We start from the raw sequence: 23,951 nt of genomic DNA, 5'->3' as shown, positions 1-23,951 counted from the left end.
GTTTTACACATTGGATATTTACCTAATAAATGACTTTCTAAGCTTGACCACATTTATACCAGAGTTCTACTATCACTTCTTCTGTCTGGAAAAATGAAACAATGTTTGGCTTTTGAAAGTGTTCGGACTTTACAGTGAGGGGGTGGAGGGGAAAACTAGAGAGTCAGAAGTCACCTATGACATTGTGGATGATTTTATATTCTCAAGCCACTGTGATCTGAAACAAAGCAAATGACAGATTGTCTGATTACTATGCTGCATTAACAGTTGAAGTATAAATCACATGCTTACAGAAATGAATGTGTTTATACATATTTGGAAGTTAGTCTAGTGAAAATCAGTAGTAATTAACCTTTTGGCAGGAGCAACATAGAATAGGAGAAACTAAGGCAAAGCAACTTAAATATATACATAAACACAATGGTATTTGTCATCCTATAGATAACTGGTTGAAATACTGAAGATTTAATTTCCTGCTGTTTTATCAAATGTTATTTTAGCCACCCATGCTGCATTTGCTATTAACTGATATAGTGTATTTTAACGTGTTCACACAATGTTTTTCTGGCTGATTTCCAAGGCAGAGTCGGTAGTCAGTAGTCAACACTTCAAGGATAAATAGTCCGGCCAGCTCTTCCTAGTTGCTAGCCTTCTGACTTCTCCAGGCATGTCATTCAGCAGTGAAGCCTGGGTTTGATAATCAATTACAACCTGAGGGTTCCAGCCTCCTCCATTCGATATTCTATTTCCCAAGGTGAAGGAAATGATCCCAGTTTCCAATGTCCACTATATGAATTTTTAAAAGCATTGCTAATCAGATTCAATCAAATACAGAAAATACATTTACAGGACAGATGTAAAGATTTGCAAGAGGATAGATAATGACTTTTAGAAGAGTGGTAGACACTGTTACCATAGCCAAGGTGAAAGCATAAAAATACTATTTATAAAACTTCTAAATGCATATTTGAAAACAATGAAATGGATAAAGATTGGTACGAATATGTCCATAGTTTGGTTTCATTTTCGCAACTCAGAAAATTTTATCTGAAAAATTGTAGAACAAAATACAAGTTACTAAAAAATAATATATAATATAATATATATGATGTGGGAAGTAGAGTTCCTCAAATACATTTGTCACAGAGGAGTTCAATTGGTACCTAAGATGAGCATGCCTGGGACTTAGAAATTATTCCAGTGATATCTGGACAATGGAAAATAGTTGATAGCTGTTATTTTATTGAGAAAGGTGATCCACAACAAAGACAGGCTCACTTTATTTTCAGAGGGAGGGGAAGCCAGCCTACACCATAGGTACTAGGTTGACAGGAAACACCCTCTGCAGGTGTTTGATTGCCTTCTCTGCATCGCAGTCTCAGTCACTGTGTGCAGGTGGAGCACTTCCAGCCTGCAGGCCATGGGGCATCCTGGACGTCATCTGCTCTGGCCGTGCCAAGATAACTCCAGGTGGGGGCCTTTGGTGGACTGATTTTTAAATTGATAATTCTGCATACTTTTATAATGATAATATAAATATCCAAACAGCAGGGGAGAAAGATGCCTCATCCCTGTTATCTTTATACTGTATTTACTGTTTAACGGCTACAATTCCATATAGCAAAATACCATAGAGGAAATTGAAAACTCTTAAATTGATTTTATGTGTGTATTAGAAATGTGAGTTGTCATAGCAGCTGTGAAATTATGTGTGACAGGGAAGATTTCTGAAGTTTTGCTTTGGCTTTCTCTATTTTCTCTGTATTATGTGCAAGAATCATCAGTAACATCTGTGTTCCCTAAAGGGAATGGTCCTCATCAGTCTAATTTAGTCCCTGTTAGTCTAAAGATTTGAATGAATTTCTTCTCCCCCCATTCTACATCTACGTTCTGTTTTAAAGCACAAATCTGTTTTAAAGTTCTAAAGAACTTTATGAAAGCATAAAATCATAAACGGGGAATTGATTCCTACCTTAGGGTGGGTTTTGTTTTGGAAACATGTATCCCAGTTTTATTCTAAGTGCTTGCCCCTGAAAATGATAAGAATACAAAGAGGCATGAATAAAGTGCAGCAATGAGAGCACAACTAAATTAAAGTGCAAGAACATTCACATTAATGAATGACCCCGTGAAGTGAATCTCTCCCCATGGAAAGCTCTGACATGAAAAGAACAAGAGAAAGGGTAAAAGTAATAGTTCAAAAAACAAAAATCCATAAGCTGTCACATCAATACCTACTACTCACATTTAAAAAGCAGCAGGTAGTACCCCGGCTGAATACTTAACTATAGGGAATTTGGTCAGAGTATTAATAGGCGTTAGATTTTCTGGTAATTTCATGGTGTCTTTCCATGGAGTTTAGCTTTCTGGTTCCAGATGAGACACAGATGCATCAAAGAGAACTGAATATGCCATATGGGCATTTCAGGAGAGGGGTTAAAATGTGAGGTTATGAGATAGAAGTCATTGGGACATCTTCAAGTTTAGTTATTCTGATCTAATGCCCTGCCTAATTTCCACATGTACGTTTCTGCTCGTTTTCTATATTCTCTCATGGCTAAGCATTTGCAGGGAACAGCTTTAAATCATTCCTTAGTTTAAATTACCAGAGTAGCTGATAATCTTAGAAGAACATAAGCATAAATAATACTTAAGTATCTGAATGTATAGCTACATCAACATAAAAATGATGGTTAACATTCTACACTAAATGAGTTTGGAAGAGACATAACAGAGACTGAAAACAGACTCACTTGATCTTCATAAGGAGATACGAGAAGACAGCGAAGTATGAACTAGTGCATGCCACGGCTGGTATTAATATAATGGATGGGCTAAGTAAGGATATGGCGCAATCACCAGGAAGACTTTTAAAAAATGGATGTTGCAAAAGGGTTTTAAGATAGGGAGAGGAAATAAACACAGATGCTAATATCTGGATAACACGGAATCCACACAAGGAGAAAAGCAAAGCAAAACAAAAACGAAACCTGTTTCACTTTTAAGAGATTTTGACTCCCCAAACTCACACATATGTTTAATCCCCAAATTCTTTTTTGGTTATTGGGATAATGTTAACGATTGATTGGTTACGGCTGGAGTTTTGACCCCTTTATATATGCAAGATTGAACAAGTGGGATGTCTTCAAACCATGGTGGTCTGACCGCAGAAGACAGTTTTTGCAAGGGTTTGCATGGTTGTGTGAGCAGGGCATATTCTGGGCAGCTGTCTCTGTTTCCCGGCTGCCATGTGATCATCGCTGTGTTACTTTATTCTCATCAGCTGCATAAAGCAATGCAGCAATGATCCTTAACATAGTAAGCTCAAACAAACCAGCCTTCCTAAGGTGTTAATCCCAAGTATTTCATTGGGAAGAATGAAGAGGTGACTAATACAGAAGGGTGGGACTTACCTGAAAATAAGAGGAGGGGGTGGTATCAGCAAGATGGTCAAATAAGACTTGCTGGCAACTGATTCCCACAAAGAAACATCACTTGAACAACTTACCTGTTTTGGTATTTGAGGTCAATGTATAAATTCTCCATTTGTTTTCTAGTTTACTAAAGGAGTACAGATACAGTCCCTAAAGCTCAGGAAAGACCATGACTTCACTTGGAAAAGAAAGTATAAGATAAATATGTGCTGATAAAAGGAATGGAATCGCTTTTGGCAATGGAGGAAAGACAAGGGGACACTAGGAGCACCGTAAGCTCCGACAGAACAGAAAGGATTTTCCAATGAGCTAATTCAGATTCTGCATTGCTGGACTGTGATGAATCTATCATTGATTATATTAAACTCATTCAAACTAATTAATTAATTAATGAGTTTTACTTATTTAAAAGTCAGACACATAGTGTTGCCTTCCGTGGTTCACTTCCAGAACATCTGGGACAGGGCCAAGCCAAACCAGGCAGACACAAATTCAATTCAGGTCTCCCATATGGATGGCGGGAATCAATCATTTGAGCCATTGTTTGCTGTAATTTAGGGGACATGTTAACAAGCAGCTGGAATCAAGAGCGGAGCTGAGAACCCAACCCTACACCTTCCGTGCAACTGAGTTGTCCATTGTCCAAGCCCCCAGGACTGTTCTTTATCTTTGTGAATCCCACGAAGCAACCTGGTGTGCAGCAGGTGAAGCCGGGAAGACTGGTCCTCTGACAAGCATGGTACTAAACCTCTTGCTGGTCCTTTGCTTACACGTGGCCTACTAAGAGCCACTGAGAAGCACATACGCTTAACAATGGTACAGTACAGTAAGCCCTGTGACTGATGCTGTGGTCCAGATACGTTACATCCATGGGCTGTGCATTGCCAACACTGAGAGTGTTGAATTTATCTATTATCTGGAACATTTTTTTTTTTTTTTACCAAAAAAACGATCTTCCTTGATAGCAGCAAGGAATCAAGATATACCACAGAAATATATTTTATTCCTGGGGCAGAAATACTAATAATGTAACCCATAATGTCTGGTTAATCATAAGAAAACAAAAAAGATACTTTATGGGAAGTACACACAAATACATTGAACACACACTTAGCCAATCAGTAAAATGCCTGGACCACAGCATCAGTCACAGGCTTACTGTAAGTACTGTGCACGTGAAGCAGTGAGAAGTGAGAAGTACATAGCCAAATGTTAGAGCACGATTTTAAGAGAGCAGGTTGTGATAACGAATAGCACATGATGTTCTTATCAAGACATTTATGAATAACTCAGAAGCTGAGTTAAACAGTGCTCATGTAAAATTTGCCTAAACCTCAGTGCTGCTTATTACCTGACCATCATTCCTCCAATCAACAGTAAGACTTTCTGTGAACTGTATTTTATTATATTCATCAAGGTGGTTGGTACTCATTAAAACGAGCACAACAGTCTTTGAGCTTATAATTTAAAAAAAAAAAAGAAATGAGAGAAATCATTTGACCTGCACTTATAACAAAATAGAACTCAGGAACCTTTTCTGACTTATTTAACAACAACAACAACAAAAAAAAAAACAACAACAGTTTTACTTTTTAAAATAATCAATAATAAAGGATCTGGGGCGGTAGCCTAGTAGCTATAGTCCTCGCTTCGCACATGCCGGGATCCAATATGGGCACCAGTGCTAATCCCGGCAGGCTTGCTTCTCATTCAGCTCCCTGTTTGTGTCCTAGGAAAGCAGTTGAGGTTGGCCCAAAGCCTCGGGACCCTGCACTCACATGGGAGACCCGGAAGAGGCTCTGGGCTCATGGGTTCAGATCTTGTAATTCCGGCCATTGAAGCCACTTGGGGAGTGAATCATCAGATGGAAGATCTTCCTCTATTTGTCACCTCTGATATGTGACTTTCCAAGAAAAATTTTAAAAATGTTAAAAACTGATCGATAAAATAAATTGTAAATTGTAAAGCTGTGGGCTGTGGGCTTATTTTCCCTAATTTTTTTTTTATTTCAAAAATAATTTTGAACAAGTGGCACCCATATTACGTTTGAGTATGGAAACATGTCTTTTTTCTGTTTGTGTTAATAAAAATTTTGAAATCCACACAAAAATAGTAGTCTGAACATGTTGGTTAAGCATTTGCATTAAACTTTATAAATAACTGCATTCTAAAAACAAATATATCATGAATTTATTACAAAATAGTTAAGAAAGTTTTGCTTCTTAGTACTGGAAAGAATTCTCTCTTGGACAGATGGAACTTCATGTTTAAAGAGCCCAGATGTAATTTTAAATGTACGATTTCAAAAAATAATGTAGAACCCAGTCTCCGATGTTTATACAATGCACAGTATGATACAACACGCTGCCTGTGTATATTTTAGTTTGAATGATATGCGTGACACATTTTCAAATAGAAATAAAATAATAAAAGATTTATTATAGAGCTAGATTGATAGTTCAAATAAAAATTTGATGGTAACTCTCATTGCAGATGCAGTTTTAATTTTTCTCCGAGCACTTGTTACTGTTATCTAGAAACATCTCTAATATTTTACTTTTGAACTTTCATATGTTAATTATTGAAATCCCCTGTATTACTATTCATTTTCAGTTTTAATGGCCATCTCTGGTACATAGTTCTGGTACATAGTTTTTTTCTTTTCCACTGACTTTTGCTCCATGCCATTCATGCATGGACTTCAAATTTTTTGCCCTGAAATTAATTTTAATTTCTTTCCATGATTTTTTTGTTAATACTCTGATTTTAGAAAATTTTGACCTTAATGTAATTGCTGTAATTAAACACTGCTAGAGAGTGTCTGACAACTGTGTCAAATTAATCAAAATACACTTTTATATAAGAAGCTTGCAGTCTAGTTTGAAGCAGAAACAATTCATTGAAGTGAACTGTTGAAAGTAATGCCAATACCCTGATGTTTATAACAGTTACGTAAATTTAAAGAAGTATGGCAGAATTGAGTTATTTCTTTGAAATTCCAAAATGATCTGTATTTATTTCCTATTTCCTTTGATCAAGAAACAAGTTAAACTTCCAAGACATTTATTTGGAGTATTAGTATACTTTACCACGTAAAGCTTACAGGAAGTTTACCAATCAAAAGAGTCAGTTTCAAGCTGATGGAAAAGTTAGTGCCCAATTTCCTTGTCTTAAATTGGCAAATGCTTTGATCTGTTTTCTTTTCCTTTATTTTGCCAGATAGAACTAAGTGTACTCCATCTTTGGCCCATAACATTGCTGAGAAACACATTTGTTTGGAACATGCACAGTCTTGGCAAAATGATGGAGAAAGTAATGCTGAACAACCCGCTGGCTCTTCAACCTTCCGGTCAAACTAGACATTGACCCCAGAAAGGCGTACACACAGTGATGTCAACACCAGAGTAGAATATTGTAACAAAACCGTTACAAACATTTTGCTTCAGCATTTTGTCATTTTTTCATTATTATGAGAACAGAAAGTTAACTCTCAAAGCACATAGATATGAGCTTCCATCTTGTAGACCCCACTTCTCAATTACCCACAACAGCAAGGCTGGGCCAGGCTGAAGCTTCAGGACATGCAGATTTTTACTCTGTATTCCATGTAGGTTCTGGGGCCAGAGGATTTGTGTCATCGCCTGCTGCTTGCAGGGATGTGCAGAAACCTGGACTGGCAGCTGATCAGCCAGGATTTCAGACTCTCTGGCAGGAAATGTTGATGCCCCAAGATTCATTTAACTGTGGCAGGAAGCTGCTGCCTCAACAGCAAATATTTTAAAACATAGACATGCTCACTAGCAATTCACTTGTGTGTTTAGCTAATGTACATTTTGGTTTGCAAGTAATTTAATGTTTTTCCTTAAACTACCTATAGTTGAAGTAATTTGTCTTAATAAACATGTCATTGACTACCAGAAGAAAGGTTGTAGATCTGTGGAAGCACTTTCATTATTAGCTTCCAAAAGAAAGACAGAAATCCATACTTAATACATGACAAATTAACAAAGTAATGCTTAAAATCCATGGCATAATCTTTTTTGCCTTGTATACTACATCTAACAGGTATATAATTTTCTGTCTATTAAACTATATTTCCAATAAATACATCTCATTTTATTAAAAAAACTATATATATTTGCTTTCCCATGCATCATATCCACTTTATTTGTTCGGCCAGATTGCCTTTAAGTTCATTTTAATTTATTCATTTGAAAGGTAGAGAGGCAGATAGACAAGGGAGGGGTGCGGCAGTTCTCCACCTGCTATTTATTCCTCAAATCCCTGCTATTGCCAGGGATGAGCAGGGCCTGAACTAGGAACCAAGAACAAAACCCTGGTCTCCCAACTGGGTGGCATTAACCTAATGATCTGAGTCTTCACTCTGGTTTGTGAGTGTACACTAGCAAGAAGCTGGAGTTAGAAGCCAAAGCTGGGAATCAATTCAGGTACTATTATGTGGGATCAAAGATGTCTTGACTGCTAAGTGAAATGCCCACATTCTTAGAGTTAGTTTTACATGCTATATCCAGTAAGATAATTTTATCTTTATAATTTTTAATAGCTGTATATTTTAAATTTTATGAAGAGAAAAAATAATATGCATGACCATAATAGAATTCTTTTATCTTAAGTTTACCTGAATATTCACTTGCATCAGTGACATTTTCTTATACACTGTGTGATGGTTTTAATGGACCTTTATGTAAGTTGCAAAACTAACAATGTTCTGCTTGCCAGGTGAAGTGTTAATTCACAGCCTGTTTCGTTCAGTCAGGAAAAGACTTGGTGTCTCCTTCTGTTTTAAAAGAGTGTTGTGTATTATAGTTTTGGGTTGAAAGAGTTGTGTTTCTAATTTTTTCCTGGTTTTTAAATACATTGCAGTTTCTTATGGGAAATGTATTACTAGTTCTACATCAGTACCTTTCTGTGTGCTAAGCCGCTATTTTCCTAATGGCTTTAAAAGTTCTCTTTCATAATTGACTTTTGAAACTACCCATAATGGGCATCACCTCATGCATGCCTCTTTTCCTTCAACACATACAGGGTTCTTGGTATTTCTTCTCCATGAGAGTCTCTTCCTTTCCCAGATGTGGGAAGTTAGAGTCACGATTATTAAATGATCTTTTCACTAAATGCTCTTTCCCTTCTACTTCTGAGAGTTTCAAACTATGCCTGTGAGTTCCTGGGATGCTATCTGGCATATCTTGATCCAATTTCATCCTATTTTCCCTTGGTTATTGGACATTTATTTTGTCTTTTCTAGTGTCATATTTCCCTGATTTTTGTGCTCCCTTTATCTTGTATTGATTTTTTGCTTTTATTCAGAGATAGTTTCATTTTTCAGACATTCTGCACTTACTTTAAAAAAATACCTTGACCTGCAGGTGTGACCGATGTTGCTGTTCTTTGGGTCCAGGATGGGTACATGTCAGTGCTGTGTCCTGGGTCCACCTACAGTCATGACTACAATTAAAGTCAGCTTAAAAATTATCAAAATAGCATTAACACTAGAAAATCCATAATGATAGCAATAGAAGCACTAGGAAATTTACTCTGATTTTGTGATCTTGTGTAATCTTTGCTTTGCTACATCTCCAATTACAATGCTATTTGAAGAAACTAACTTTGTCTCAGGAGTAAACTCAATGTGGAACAAATACACTCTAAAGGGGTTGATTCAATTATATCCCACTGCAGTCCAGATCGCTACTTCATGACATTTGCCTCTTGCATATTATTCCTGTTATGAAGTAAATTCAAGTAATCCTGTTTAGAAAACTATGCCAACTCCAGGAGAGATGCTGTCTCTAGGCTCACTTCAATCATAATCATGTATCAAGGGAAACTGGACTAAAAAATTCATGATTTTCTGTTACAACCCTACACGGATTGCTTATATTTTACTGCATCCAAAAAAACAAACAAAACAAAACAAAACAAAACCTTTAAATAGTTGGTTCTTTGGGACCAGCATGGCAGTGCATTAGTTTGGGTGACAACTGCAAAACCAATAGCATACGTCAGTGTACCTATTTGGATAAAGGCTACTCTGCTTTTTATTTTTTTAATTTTTTATTTTTTTTAACTCTTCAGGTTTTTATTATAAGTCATTAATTCCTCTGTTTATTTAGAAACTGTTTGCCTCTGTGTTATAAAAACAAACAAAAAACTGTTACATTGCTGTTCTTTTTTTTTTTTTTTTTTTTACATTTCTTTATCTTATTGGAAAGACAGATTTACAGAGAGATGGAGATACAGAAAGAAAAATCTTCCATCCACTGGTTCAATCCCCAACGGCTGTAATGGATGGAATTGAGCAGCTGATCTGAAGATAGGAACCATAAGTGTTTTCTGGGTCTCTCACAGAGGTGCAAGGTCCCAAGGCGTTGCTCCATCTTCTACTGCTTTCCCAGGCCACAAGCAGAAAGCTGTATGGGAAGTGGAGCACTCCGGGACATGAGTTGGAACCCATGTGGGATCCCAGCAGATGCAAGGAGAGGATCAAGCCACTGAGTCATTGTACCAGACCCACAGTGCTTTTTTGTAGAAGGGAGCTGCTTTCCATATGTCTTCCACGTCTTTGCCATTCATGCACAGGTTTTTATGCCAATGATTTCTTGACTAGACCCAACTTCTGATATCAGAAGTTATCTTCTCTCTCTAAATGCTTTTTTTAAAAAGATTCATTTAGTTTTATTACAAAGTCAGATATGCAGAGAGGAGGAGAGACAGAGAGGAAGATCTTCCGTCCGATGATTCACTCCCCAAGTGAGCGCAACGGCTGGTGCTGCGCTGATCTGAAGCCAGGAGCCTGGAACCTCCTCCAGTTCTCCCACACATGAGCAGGTCGTCCACTGGTTGACACAGTCCATCATAGAGTCTTCATTTGCCCAGTGTTTCGCTGTCAACATATAGCTAGGGTGGTTGATTGACTTGCTCTGTCCTCTGTCTTTTCTTGGCTAGGGTTCTGAGTCCAGTAGTTCAATTGGGGAGATCTCCAAACAAACTTTGGGGTATTCCCAGACCAGATTCTTGTATGTTCTAGCAAGCACAGGGCCCGGCACAGTCCATCACCACAATCAGCTGGTGGTTTCCATTGCTGGCTTGGTTCTGTTTTCAGTCCTGACTTTTTGCCATAATATTTTATGCCATCCGTAAGACTTGGATGGGTGTCAGGTAAACTGACAGAAAACTCGCTAAAATTATCAGGAAGGAAGATAATTCATGAATGTGTTTCTGAAAATGGTAAAAGATGAGTAAAGTTAAAAATACGGTGCTATGATATTGTGACAGATGACTTCAATGGTCGGCTGTCTACAACCTGTCAAGGTGTCAGTCCAAATTCTCTTAAAAAGCATTTAGAGGACCCGGCGGCGTGGTCTAGTGGCTAAAGTCCTCGCCTTGAACGCACCAGCATCCTATGTGGCCGCTGGTTTTGGTCCCGGCAGCTCCACTTCCCATCCAGTTCCCTGCTTGTGGCCTGGGAAAGCGGTCGAGAGCGGCCCAAGGCTTTGGGACCCTGCTTCTGCTTTTTATTGAGCTGTCAGCTAATGCACCAGGGAAGCTAGTGAAGAATAGGCCAAGTGGTTGGGTGCCTGCCACACACATAGGAGACTCAGGAGTTCCAGGTTCTTGGCTTTGATAGAATTATTTTGAGTGTGTCAGCAAACCAATGCATTATAACTTATGCAAAATTATTTCTCAAGTTGTTTTGTGCTTTTCTTAGACTCTAAGTAAGGAATTTTTATTAAGTAAAATAAAGAGTAAAACATAGTAAATTCCTCATTAAATTTTAAACTTTTTTGTTTTTGTTTTTCCATTCTCTTAAAATCCATGTTATAGGATATAGTTTCTAGTTTTGAGGCGGTTGAATTTTCACCAAGTTCTCAAAACAAACTGGTCGAATGTTGGTCAATTATTTACTATTATTATTTGTACTTATTATTATTATTTACTACTATTATTTCTATTAGTAGAGAACATGATGATCATGTAATCTCAACGAATGTTATCCAATATACTGGTAAATATAGAGTCCCATAATGTACACAAGTTCAATCAATATGAAAACATAATCTGCATTGAAAATAAGACCTCATGGAAGTCTTTGAATCTGATTAGGTCTTCAAGGTATTTAAATAAATTTATAGAAATTATAATATACTTGGATTTTAATTTTTCCATTGTATTTACACTGAAGTCTTAGCTAGTCAAAACTGTCAACTACGAAAATCACTAGCATTGTATAAGTTTGATATCTTCTAGGATGGATGGGCATTCAGTTTCAGTAAAATTATTTGACAGAAAATGAACATAAGAGTGAAGTTGCGACATAGGGATTCTCTTTGAAAGTAAAAATTTAAAATATATAAATAAAAAGCCCTGTGAAAATTTTAAACGAAAACAGTCCAGCAAAACTGTTCTTAAAACTTTCTTATAGAAGGAACTTGATATAACTTGCCCCGGGGTAATAAATTCAGTGTCTGCAACATATACTGTTGGATAGATCAAGGTGGGCTGTAAGTCACATTTTGCCTGAGGCTGACTAAATAGTGCTTCTGGCATTTTCTGTTTTGCACTGAGTCTTATTTAGAAATTGCATGAGAGAGTGTCAATAAGAGCTAGAGTTTGGGAAGCTGTAAGAATTAGGTATGATCTTTTTATATGCCTTTGTACTACTACACAAAGTTGTTAAGAGTGTTGAACAGAATTCACTAATTTAAAGATTATGTTAGGAATTGTGTAAAGGAGTGCCACTCAAAGTAGATGCCCTTGAAACCAAGTGTTATTAATTTAAAACAAGATTTCATCTAGCAAGAATGTAAATAATGCCTTAATTGTTGAAGAAAAAAAATTTAAACAGTTGTTTAAAAAATAATCACTTGAAATAAATAGGATGTTTACACACAAAGTATTTTCAGTCCTTAACATAAACTCCTTACCTCCCTATTTTCTCGGCTCCCGGCCTTAGCAATAACCATTATAGACCCTTGGAGTAGGAAACAGAATCGGAGCTCTTTCTGAGTTGCTTCCTGTCTGTCTCTGACTCTACTTTTCTTCTTCTCTCTGCTTTTACAATGAATTAATTAGTCAATCTTTTTTTTTTTTTGGAAGATTTTTTTTTGTTTAAGTTGAAAATCAGAATTACATAGAGAGTAGTACAGAGAGGACGACCTTCCAGTCACTGGTTCACTCCCTAAATGTCCACCAAAGTTATCACTTGCCCAGTCACAAGCTCGGAGCGGAGGCCTCTTCTAGGTCTCCCACATGGATGAGGGGTGCATGAACAGGGAGCTAGATCAAAAATGGAGTAGATGACACAAACCTTGCCATATCCAAGTGTTTAGCATTATAATTTCTCAGACTTGGGTATCGTTTGTACTAAAATAAAATTTTACGTGAACACAACCAGCATTTGAACAGTAGTAGTGTGATTTCTTGATAGCCAATCTGATAACCAAGTTGGCAATAAAGTAACCAACATGTGCATGATATAACAGCATGGGGATGCGGGGACACAGAATGATTCACATCCCAAGCAAGGCAGGACAGAGGGTGAAAGACTATTTTATGCTACTCAGAGTGACACATGATTTGAAGTTTATCAATTGCATACTTTTATAATTTTCCAGTTCATATTTTCAAACTGGTTGACCACAGGTGGAAGTTAAAACTTCAGGTTAGGGGGCCTGCAGCTGTGGCCTACTGGCTAAAGTTCTCTTTGAATGTGCCGGGATCCCATATGGACACCAGTTCTATTTCCGGCAACCCTGCTTCCCATCCAGCTCCCTGCTTGTGGCCTGGGAAAGCAGTTGAGGACCCTGCACCTGCATGGGAGAACCAGAAGAGGATCTGGACTCCTGGCTTCTGATCAGCACAGCACTGGCCGTTGCAGTCACTTGGGGAGTGAATCATCAGACAGAAGATATTTCTGTCTCTCCTTTCGGTATGCATCTGACTTTGCAATAAAATTAATAAATCTTAAAAAAAAAACTTCAAGTTAGGGACATTGTTGTAACATGGTTTGTACTATCAACATTGCAATTACAGTCATATTTTTGTTGAGTGAGTGCATGATCCTGAATTAAAGGAAATTTATTCATCAAATGGTGCGGTGCGCTACAGTACTACAAATTGAACTCAACAGATGGCTTTTGCAAATGTTAACTCACAGGACTGGTACTTCCTTCGAGGAATATGACGTGCTATCATTTCTTTTTCTTTAAATCTTAGAGGACTTGCCAAGGATGGTATTTTGCCTGCTATTCCTTCTGCTTTTGAAGATATGATTTTTGGAGACAGGAAAAGTGGGGCGCTAATTCCCCACAGATGTGGGATTAGCACCAAAGCATAGACTCTTCCTAATTGCATCAGAAGACGCTACTGGGAGAAGGCAGCTATCGACAGGTAAGGAAGAGTCCTAGGAAACAGGTGCATAAGTACTTGGAGTCTGGATCTTGGATTTCCCAGTTTGCAGGACTCTAAGAAACCAATTTCTCTTGTTAATTTACCTACTCCATAGAATTTTGCTATAACACTATAACAGCCAGTTCAGATTACTGTAAAATCTAGTAAGTCATAAATTTTAATACATGTTCGTAAAAAAATTATTCTAAAAATTAAATCTTGGCATTGAAACCCCTGTTCATTAAGTAAAAATTTTTTTTATGTTGAAAAACATTTCCATTTGAAAGATTTTGTTTTCTAATATTATTAATGAGTTTGTACATAAATAATTCATTATAAAATGTAGCACATAGATTTTCTTTGTCCTAGTTTTACACTTTAAAAGTAAATTTTATGATATTGTCATTTTTAATTTGAGAAATTTAATTTGCCATGTGGGACACTTTGTAGAAGTTTGTCTGTTACCTACTTTCTTAAACTCAGTGACTGTATTCCTTCATTCATACAAGTGCTTCTATTGTTTATAGGAATAAATAAATTTGGAAAATCATGTTTGTTAAAATTTTATCCAATTTAAAAGTCTCCTGTTTGAACATTTAAAAATGCTATTTTATGTTGTGGTTAACATTTTGCTATACAGATATCCGTTCTTACTTATTTAATATATTTGTCAATTTTCTGCGATTCTTCTGTTTTTATTTTGTCTCTTCAAAAGAATGGATTGTATTTCCTTCCACTATTCCTCTATTGACTGTCCTCCAGTAGGATGTAAAGTTGTATTTATTGACCTGTATTAGTTTCATTCTTACTTACATGTCTACTTACCCTACTACAAAACTGATAACTTACCAACACGTTTTATGTTTATTTTGCAACTCTTCTCACATCATGTGGGAATTTTATGGAGGAGCAATTCTCTATTATTATTGATAAATTCATCTTTTTACCCCAAGGCTTCTATAAATAACCATTCTGCCCAGAAATATTTCCAATCGTACTGTCTCCAAAATGTTCATTATGTTAGCTAAGTGGTCCAAAATTTTTAAAAAATTTTTTCTCTAAAACAAGTGTGTTAAGATTTATTATGAGGCACTGATTGAATCTGTGGTTTACTGGATTGAAAATATTGATCTTCCAGTATTTTTGCTTATACAAAAAACACAAATACACATTAGCTGTCTTTTTCTATGTGCTTTTATTACCAAGCGACTTGTTGACTGTGGTTTTTGTACATTTCAGGAAAACTGCTCATTTTCTTAGCTAATGTTTTTATGACCTATGTTTGTTATCCCTGAACTTGGTTTAGTATATCTGAATGTGATGCGGTCGCTTATATTGTGATTCAGTCAGCAAAGTTTTGCCAGAATGTCAGGGTTGTGATCTTGGGCATTCAAACTGCTTTTTGATTTAACAGATTTTCACTTTAAAACACCAAGTCATAGGCATTCCGTTATAGTAACTGAAAAGGAACCAAAACAAATGGCATCAATTAGAAAAAGCTAAGAGTCACAAGTATCAAAAACAAATATTTATCGCTCTCATTTGATGTCATTTCATAAGGCAATTTCTATTGTCAGAGCTTCACATCAAAAAATCTTACATTGAAGCATGATTAGGAGTAAGTAGCTTTTGCAATTTAGCATCTATCTACCCAAGGAATTTGGGGGTGGGAGGAAGAAAAAAGTAAACTAAGTAAGAGAAATGAAAGGAAGCACTCCGGTATCCTGTGAGTTTCCATCAGGATCTGGGGTCTCATTTTGCTCAACGCCAGGCTAACCAACATGTTAGTCTCTTGTTATTGGGCTAACGTGGCTTAAGAGGCAAATGTGTGGCACGGTAATTAGTCTTTGCTTGAGATTTTCACATTGTATATCAGAGTGTGTGGTTGGCATCCTGGCTCATTCACTTCCAACCTTCCTGACAGTACAAAACAGAAAAAGCAGCAGGTAAGGACTAAGATACTCAGGATCCTTCTATTCCTGTGGGCTACCAAATTATGTTGCAGGCTCAGGGCTTTGCCATTGTCAAGTCATGACAAGTGAGGGCATTTGGGGAATGGACCAGAAGATGGACGTTCTCTGAGTGTATATTCTGCTTTCCCTCTATGCCATTCTAGTAAAAATACTAAGAAAATGAATAAATTTCAAAAACTCACAACTGCTCCAAATACAGAAATCGAAATTGGAAACATTAACCCAAAACCGTTTTATACTTTATCAGAATTCTCTTTTTTCCCCTTTTTTTCTTTTCATTTGTGGCTGAAATATATATATTTTTAGCAATCAGTGAGTTTCTCCAGTCTCATTTTGAAGTAGGGATATCAAAGTTCAAATTAAATCATAATTTTGCCTTTCAACAAAGATAAATTAATTATACACATTACCTTCTGGATATTACAATATATTTTAAAATCTGTGACTTATTAGATATATAGCTTTGTAAAATTCATTTTAAAATTTTAAGAATATTAATTCATTTGTTTGCAGTAACAAACCTGATGCCTGGTATTAAGAATAAAATTTTGCAATTGTTTTATTTAAATGTAATTTTGAAAGCAATATACTTCTTGAAATACGAGTTTTTATCCTATTTTTCTAATGTTATTGACAACTGTTAAAATGTTTAGCTAGATTATGAATCGTAGAGTAAAACTATTAAGAGATGTAGGCTCAAATTATTATGTACCATTCGAAATGATTTAGTCTTTGATGAACATCTGGTTGATAATATGTTGTATCCAGATATAGCAAAGTAATGACATATATAAAATTACAGGGAAAAGACACCTTCAGTTCCTTTATGAGTAGAGCTTTGAAAATGATGTTTGTCACAACCTGGCATCCTGTTATTATATAACACTATATAGCATTGAAAAATTGTATACCCCTCATTTTGCTGTTCTTTAGAAAGCTAAAATATAGCTTGATGGTTTCTGGTTCTTTATTATTTCTTGCCAATATTCAGTAAATTGCATGAATTAATTCAAACAACCCATGTTTGGAATAATGATGTTTATTTTCATAATCTCACCTGTAATATATATGATTTATATATTTCAGAATTATTTTACATGGATTGAAAGCCCTTATTATAATTATCATTGGACTTTCCATATGGCTAACATGAAGTATTTAATTAAATTTTACTAAACTTATTAAGTTTTAAGATTTATTTCTTTCAAAGAGTGATTCTGGGTTCTTCAGAGTATCTACCAATGTAGCTATCTGTTATTTTAAAAATGGATGAAAATCTGAATATTTCTTTTATGACTTATGTGTTTTCTCTGCTGTATACATATTTTGAATGCAATTGCCTCTACACATCAGATTGCCTATAAAATAGTGTTTTGTCAAGAATATTATCGTTGGAGGAAAATTCTAAGCAAATTGACAGTCAAAATAGTACATTATTTGAACATCAGCTTGTACACTAGCTTTTAAATATCTATTGAGAACCTACGTTGTAACAGAGGGTAATTTAGATTTTCTGGCTTTGCCAATGATTGATTTTAATGCAGAAAACAAAACAATCCAACACTACCAATCAAAATTTAAAAATTTACAAAACGTGTTCAAGGATGATGAGTACAATATGGAAAATATATACATATATAATCTGTATATTTATCAAGATGAGATGAGTCAAAATTGTTGTACAGGGATGAGAGTTTAAAAATCCTTACAATGAAACTTGGTTTGAGTGGCATCATGAAGATGACATCTGAGCAAAGAAAAGAAAAGGTGAGAGAGTTTGCCAAGAACTACCTGTAGTCAGACCACTCCAGAGAAAGGGATTGGCTATTGCAAAGGTCTAAGGGTTAAATCGTGCCTGGCATCTCTGAGAAATAGCAAGGAGGCCATTGTGGCTGCAGAAGTAAGTGAGTGAAGTGGCAGAAAATGAGGTCACAGGGGCTAAATGAGTGGCTAGATCATGTGAAAGCTTAGATGTCATTGTGAGACTCTGTCTTTTATATTTGAAAACTAGCTGTGTGATAGAAATTCTGCTAATGACTGAGAGTTCAAAAGTCCCTAACTTCAAGGAGTCTCACTCTAGTAGGACAGAATGAGAAAAAGAATTCAGGTCAAAATATGGTGTGACAGATGCTAGGAGACGAATGTTGAGAACATGGTGAGAACAGAGAAGAAGGCAGCCGAATCCGCCTGATAATATTCGCTGCTACCAAGGTGCACATTAATCTGTCCCTTCTAGATGTGTGTAGTAATAGAAGCACATGCTACATTTATTGTCTTTTTAAAATTTGGCATACTGATTTTAAAAAAACAAATATAAACAATAGTTCATTGAAGTTTGGGCTGATAAAATGCCAGATAGATAAATATAGAGAGATCTGATATATACAAGGGCTGCAGTTTTGGCTGGCTGAAATCAGGAGCTAAGGACAACATTAGGGGGCCCCTCATGGTTGGCAGGGAATCAGTTCATATGAGTTATTGTTGGTGCATCCCAGAGTGCACATCAGCCAAAGATGGACAAGAAGCTGAGAAAGAATGTGCACCCACACAGACGTTATAAGCAATAACTAAGCGGCAGCAATACAACATCTGTCCATGTTACAGGCACTTTCTTAGGATAAACTTACTTTAATGCTTTTCTTTTTTTCTTTTTTTTTTAATCTTTTTTTCCCTCAAATTTATTTTATTTTTTTTATTATTCATTAATCACATTGTATTAGTTTCATAGGTACTGGGATTTCCCACACCCTCCCCCCATGGTGGATTGCTCCACTCTGTTACATGACCACAGGTTAAGTTCAGTTGAGATTCCCTCACTGCAAGCATATACCAAACATAGAGTCCAGCATCTTACTGTCCAGCCTAGTTCAACGGCATCTTAGGGAGACCCTTCCAATATACCATCAGCAAAAATTTACATCGTTATGGAATTAATTGACATAGCAATGAGTAACCAATATGTTAAAAATAAATGCGGGTTCTTAACCACATTCTGTGACCACCTCATTGACATTTCAATTTTAGTTTATGCATAACATATAACATAATATTCATAAAATAACATGTTTAACATAACATCATATCCTCTTAAATTAAGGCAAACATGTGGTATCTAACCTTTTGGGATTGGCTCATTTCCCTTAGCATTATGGTTAAAACATCAGTGAGGTACCACCTGACGCCAGTAAGAGTGGCCCACATGAAAAACAGCACCAACAACACTTGTTGGCGAGGTTGCGGGGAAGAGGGAACCCTACTCCACTGCTGGTGGGGCTGCATATTGGTACAGCCTCTATGGAAATCAGTATGGAGAACATTCAAACAACTCAAAATCAACATACCGTATGATCCAGCAATAGCACTCCTAGGAATATATCCAGAACACCTGTTTTATGAGAAACCAACATGCATCCGTATGTTCATAGCAGCACAATCAGTAATTGCCAAAATATGGAAGCAACCGAAATGTCCATCAGTAGAGGATTGGATAAGAAAGCTATGGTTCATCTACTCCATGGAATACTACTCAGCTATTAAAAAAAACAAAATGCAGTTCTTTGTGGCCAAATGGGCCAAACTGGAAACCATAATGCTTTCATTTTGAACGGCTGTTAGATCTCTAAGTTGTCTATTCTTGATCTTTTTTTTTTTTTTAAAGATTTATTCATTTTATTACAGCCAGATATATACAGAGGAGAGACAGAGAGGAAGATCTTCCGTCCGATGATTCACTCCCCAAGTGAGCCGCAATGGGCCGATGCGCGCCGATCCGAAGCCTGGAACCTGGAACCTCTTCCGGGTCTCCCACACGGGTGCAGTGTCCCAATGCATTGGGCCGTCCTCAACTGCTTTCCCAGGCCACAAGCAGGGAGCTGGATGGGAAGTGGAGCTGCCGGGATTAGAACCGGCGCCCATATGGGATCCCGGCGTGTTCAAGGCGAGGACTTTAGCCGCTAGGCCACGCCGCCGGGCCCCTATTCTTGATCTTTTTCACATTTGGTGTGGTCATTCTAAGTCCTTCTGTTTTAAGAATAATTTTAAAAATAGATAATCTATTTTTATATCATTTTAACAGCTAGAGAACACTTTTAAATTTCCAAAAAGTGTAGTATAGCGTCCCATATAACTCATAACACGTGTCCCCTCTTATTGATATCTATACGAGTGTGCTTGTCATACTTTATGAACCACACAGAAATTTCCATAATTTTTATAACAAAAACTGAGACACTTTTTCAATATTTTTCAATGTAGTGATTTTACATATATTTTCTCAGATTAGGCTTAAAGTAATCAACTTTTAGTACTGCTGTAAGTGATTTTAATTGTGTTTGGTGATTTACCTTCATTTTGTTAACCTTGTCAAATTCCATCAGAGCAGGCATTTATGGTATTTAGGAATATAGTTTTTCTTCTTTTTTAACAAGGTTGACAGTTACTTTCCTTTCTTGCTTGATGGCAATAGTTTAAAATTTTATTTCAAGGTTTGTGGGAATTATAGATTAGATATCTAGAATATGTCTCCTTATTGAGGAAAAATATGTTCCATTTTTGTCAATAAACACAAAGCTATAATGCTTTTGGTTTTGATTTGCTTTATAGGTGCCTTTTGTCATTGTGAGGTAGGCTTTTTTTTTGTTTAGATTTATTTATATTGGAAAGGCAGATTTACAGAAAGAAGTGGTGAGAAAACCTGTCCACTGCTTCACCACCAAAGTGACCATGACAAACTGGAGAGGAGCCTATCCTAAACCAGGAGCCAAGAGCTTCTTCTGGGTCTCCCACATAGATACAGGGTCACGAATTTGGGGGACATTCTCAACTACTTTTCCAGACCACAAACAAGGTACTGGATGGGAAGTGGGGCAGCTAGGACTTGGACCTACACCCATATGGGATCACAGCGAATGAAAGGTAAGGACTGTAGCCAGTAGGCTACCATTCTTTTGCGAATGAGAAAGTTTCTATGCATTGACTGTTTAGTGAGAGCTTATTAGGATTGAATGTTGGATTTCATCAAATGATTTCCTCGTATCTTTCAAATCCATATGCTACTGTCCTTTTTTATGCTGCTAAATGTTGGTGCATACATTTCACAATGTGAGTTACAAGTTGACCATGGGATTTTACCTGTTGAGCTTTGCATTTGCTCTTCCTAATTATGATCTTGCTATCCTTGTAAATATTGTGATATTTCATAAGAAAGGAGAGTTTTGCTCCAAGTTTTCTCCATAGTCTGAAACAGCAACTCAATTCTGTGAAGATGAAGAAACCTCCTGGGGCTGCATTACAGCATAAGCTGCTATGCTATTGTTTGAGAAGCTGGCATCCACTATGGTCATGCAAGTTTCAATCTGAGTTGCCCTGCTTCCAATCTGGTTTTATACTAAAGTGCTTGGGAAGGCTGAATAAGTTTGTATCAGCACTTGGGTCCTGCAATCCATTTGAGGAACAAGATGGCATTCCTGACTTAAAGAGTCATCCTGGCTCAGGCCTGGTTGTTGCAGCCACTTGGGGAATGAATCCGTGAATTTCTCTCTCTCTGTCTCTGTCTCTCTCTCTCTCTGTCTCTGTCTCTGTCTCTCTCTCTCTCTCTCTCTCTCTCTCAGTCATACTCTTTCTGTCTTTCAAATAAATAAATGAGCAACATACATTTCGATATATTTGGGCTTGCACATTCCCCATCCCATGTGAATGGAGTTCACATTCACGTGCTACTAACAGACTAAAGCACTCTCCCCACTCCTGTCACTGCCAGTTTGGTAGAAACACCATACATGGTATCCAGGTTATTAACACAGTTGGTTTCCCTACTTTAACTCTTGTACTTTTCCTTACTTGCAGTATGTTCTTAGTGTAGGAACTCAAAAATAAATTCTGATGGTTTCACTTCACTGCTAAAAGCCCTTCAAAATCCTCCCTTTTCACACTAAGAATCCAGAGTATTTCTCTGTACTAGAAATTGATACATCGCTGCTTCTGATCCTGTTCTCATCTCTGTGATCTCTGTGCAGTCTGCAAAGTGAAACAGACAAGCTACTCTCTCTGGATGTAAGCACTTGCTTTTCCCTTTGCCTACAACATCCTTTTTCTTTATATTTGCTTGTCATCTGCTCTCACTTGCTTTGCCTTTCTGCTCCAAGAACATGTCATACTTGAGACATAACCTCTGTTTGAAAACAAAAGTGATCTCCACCCTTGTGTTCCTTACTGACATTTAGCTTGCTTTACTTTGTTCAATATACTTAATATGTTTAGTGTGTTTACTGTTTAATATGTTATGAATGTGTTATTTATATTTTTATGTTACAATTATTTGTCTTTTATTGTTAATTCCAAGCTATTTTAAGTTCTTTGGAGACAGGTAGTTCATATGTTTAGTTCCTTTTTGTATTACCTGATAGATAGATGACATACTTTAGGGAATATATATATGTATATAATATATATAATTTAATATATAATACATGATATATAGTATATGCTATATAATATATAATGCATGATATATGACATATATATTATATGTTATATTTGTATTTGGGGAATATATAATATATGTATATTATATATAATATATATTCCCTAAAATATACATTAGTTTCATATACATATAATATGAAACTAATTATGTGTGTTTTATGTGTGTTATTTATGTATGCTTTTGTTGTTGGGCTCTTTTGCAGACTCCACCTTACTGAAGATGCATATACTTCCATTTTATACAATAGCAGCAGAATCTTTATATATGTTTAACTTATTACAGGATTATAGAGAAGGGAAATTTTTGAAATTAAAAAGAATAAACTTAGACATGTTTTTGTATTATGATTGAGTAATACATAAAGGACAATTCATTGCAATGAGGATTCCTTTAGTTCACAGTTACAAAGGTTGGCATATTCATGCATATGGTGCTGATGAGGGCCTTTCCATTGCACTGTAACATTACAGAAGTGCAAATGATGTTGCAAGAAACAAGAATAACTTAGTCTGAGCTCAGCCTTTACAGAAATCCATCTCTGTGATAATGACATTAATATACCCATTAAGGCAAAGCCCTCGTGGCTTAATCATCTCTTGAGGATCCAGTCTGTAAATAATATCAAAATAGCAATTAAATCTTAACATGAGATTTAGAATGGACATTCAAACCATAGCAAGCATAATACTAATATATGCAGAGGAAGGAAACATTTCTGTGCTCTCAGAGCAGAACTCTTGTATAGAATTTCTTTAGCAGGCTGCACTAATGTACTATAAAGGGCATTGTACATTACAATTATACAACCACTTTAGTAATTCATATCTTCTTTGTGATTCGTGGCTGGATCATTTTATTTTTTCTGAACCATATAACATTTCAAGTTTTCATGTTCAAAAAATCAATTGGGATTGCTACCCTTCTTATTCAACTAGATAAACTACCTGGCTTCTACTTTTTTTTCTTTGTCAGCTTTCCCTCTCAGTAAGAATATATTGTTTTTTTGTGTGCAAAGTTATGTCAAATTTCCAAACCCAATACTAATAATAGCTTTTTTTGTAGAAAAAATCATTTTTTAAAAGAGACACATGTTTTGCAACATCCAATTTTCACATACCTTCCTTATGCTTTTTGTTTTATATGGAATGCTACATGATCCACGTTTATAAAAAATGCACTAGTGTGAGTTAAGTTTAGAATAAATCTATCTTGGATGAAGGATAATGTTTTAAGTATTTCTGGTAATTTTAAATTATGTGGATCTCTTGTTAATTTAAGTTTTCTGAGATATTATTGAAACCTTCTGCAAAGGAAAATGTAAATTGAAGAAAGTTAGGGATCATTTTCCTCCCCAAAATGCAGTTATATTAATAAATTAATAATATAAGTTGAATTATTAAATTGAAATAGTTTATAATGCAGCCTCGACATTCACAGTTGAGTATTTTTCCCATCAATAGATGAGTGAAAATTTACAATTGATAGTTCATCTGCATTTTGCACGGCAAGTGTTTTGCTGATTGATGCGTGGTATGATCATGTGTCTAAATTTTAGATGACAAATTTATTTGACCATGTTTAGATTCTATGGCCTTTTCTTCTTAAAATTCTTGAACAAGGATTTCTCCTTTAGACTGTTTTAGTCACCTT

The sequence above is a fragment of the Ochotona princeps genome, chromosome 11 (genome assembly GCF_030435755.1).
Source record: "Ochotona princeps isolate mOchPri1 chromosome 11, mOchPri1.hap1, whole genome shotgun sequence".
NCBI classification, from domain to species: Eukaryota; Metazoa; Chordata; class Mammalia; order Lagomorpha; family Ochotonidae; genus Ochotona; species Ochotona princeps.
This window is presented reverse-complemented; position numbering follows the sequence as displayed.